Here is a 2,360-nt window from a genome sequence, read left to right on the forward strand (position 1 = left end):
TGAATTAGATTCATATAATTAAATTTAATATAAATGCGAGTTATATTAAAAGCCATTGGTGAGAGAAAATTGAAACTATAGGCTATATTGTATTTGATACAGTATAGAAACTATAGGTTATATGTTATATATGATATAACATATAGTTATGTATATGTGTATAATAAATTAGTTACTATATATATACATATATTATATGAATTAATTTAAATTAAATCAAAATTTTTAAAATTAATTAATTTTTTAATTTTTGAATTATTGGGAGGGAACATTTCTCCCCAATCTTCTCTCCACCCACGTATTATATGGGTGGTTAATAGAGGGAGATGGTTGATCTTCCTCTTCTCCCTTTTTGATCAGTGAACTTGAATACAGAAAAATTCTATATTTTTCTCTGAGAAATTCCATTCCTTTCCTCTCAATTCTCCCTTCCCTCACCAAAATAACCAGAGCACCACAAACTCCTGGATTCTTATTAGAGAATACCAAGGCCATCTTGTGATCGTGCCCATTTCGGTTTTGGGATTTCGTTTTGAAGAACGTCTTCAAAAGGTAAAGGTTTTTGAAACCCTTCTTATTTCTCTGTTTTGTTTTTAGAAGCATGCTATATTCTGAATTAAATGCATGCTCTAAATGTTTTTTCTCTATAAAATTATTCTTCTATAAATTTGGGAAATTGGGATGATCTTACTTCCACTCAAGGTCACTTCATAGGGATCCTTCAGGAAAGAGATTTTACATCATGTAAATTGAAATTGATTTATTAATCTTAATTCAATATATAAAAATAATTAAATCAAATTTATAAGTATTAACATATTACTTACTTTTAGAACAAAAATTTTAATAAATGACCTAAGAAACCCGAACCAACCCGACCAAATGTTTTATGGTTGGGTTGGGTTGGGTTCCTTTTTAATGAAGGTTATTTGGGTTGAAGAAATTTACAACCCGAACAATTAGGTTGGGTCTAAAAAGTCATTCGACCCAACCCAACCCAAGCCGCAAACACCCATAGCAATTACCCTTCCTTGCATGTTAGATTGGTTTAATGGCAATTACCCTTGTAGCTATGGACATCCCAATTTGTGTGCCTTTGATTTCACCAGTTTATGTCCTTTGAATTCACATATTTATGCTTTCAGATTCACCGGCTTGAGCACCTTCAGATACATCTCAATTTGTATATATCTCACCTATAGACGATGGATTTAAATGTCCACTCAGATGGTCATGCATTTTTAGCATTAGAATACCAATGTACGACGATGACGATGTGCTCGTGTTGACTATAAATTGGAATAGAAGAGGAAATGTTGTGCACCTAAGGAATCATAGATTTGGAAAGCTAGGGCTTCAGACTTCAATACTTGGTATTCATATTACATTTTTCTTTTTAATTTAGGAAGCAATTAATTTTGACTCAAATTTTATCAATCTAGATTGGAACTTTCAATTTGGTCATATCGAATTTAATCATAGTCATAGAATCTCGGTCTTGAACTTTAAAAAATACCAGGAAAACATATTTTTTTTATTCTCTATATTTTGGGTCCAATTTCTATTTAGTCTTTAGGTTTTAAAATGTTAAAATTTTAGGAGTGTTTCGCTCACCAACATAGTTTGGTTGAGTTGATAAAACTTATCAACTCAACGTTTGCCCCCACCAACTTTAAATGTTGGTAGACTTGAGTTTGTTATTTTTACCAATTCACCCCAACTCTCTCTCCCTTCAATGTTTTACCAATGACTCCATCCATTGGCCATCGCTGATGACTACTACTAATGCACTTAGTGATAGCACCTGAAATATATTATCTTGCTCAACTTAACTTGAAATTGTTGTGCTATTTAATGTGTTAAATTGATTATTTTGTAGTTATCAAACAATTAAGAGATAGAATCGAGCATTAATGGATAAACGAAGTTAAAATGGATCAATTTGAAGACCTAACAAAGCAACCACGCAAATGGGAAAGAAAAAAAGTCGAAAATGCCTTTGAAGGTTCACGCCAAGATGCATCACTGTTTATATAATCACATTTAAAATACAATGCCACGACGCTGCCTTATGTCACTGTAGAGCCATTGAGGCAACAGAACAGATATGCGTGTGATGAAGACGCAGCGTTGCAGCACTGCGAAAATCTATAAATAAGTAATGTTTAGGTCAAAAACATATTATGATCCCCAACCTCCTTGACTATTTTATTTTTTTTTCTACTACTTTTAGTTTGTAATTTCATCTTGGAGATTAGCCATGAGAAGCATATTTCCAATAATTTGCCGCTAAACTAAGTCTTTCTAACTTAGGGTTAGGATAAAACTCATTTGAATTGGTTGGGAGACCTTATATTTAT

Source organism: Benincasa hispida, chromosome 9 (assembly GCF_009727055.1).
Source record: "Benincasa hispida cultivar B227 chromosome 9, ASM972705v1, whole genome shotgun sequence".
Classification (NCBI taxonomy): Eukaryota; Viridiplantae; Streptophyta; class Magnoliopsida; order Cucurbitales; family Cucurbitaceae; genus Benincasa; species Benincasa hispida.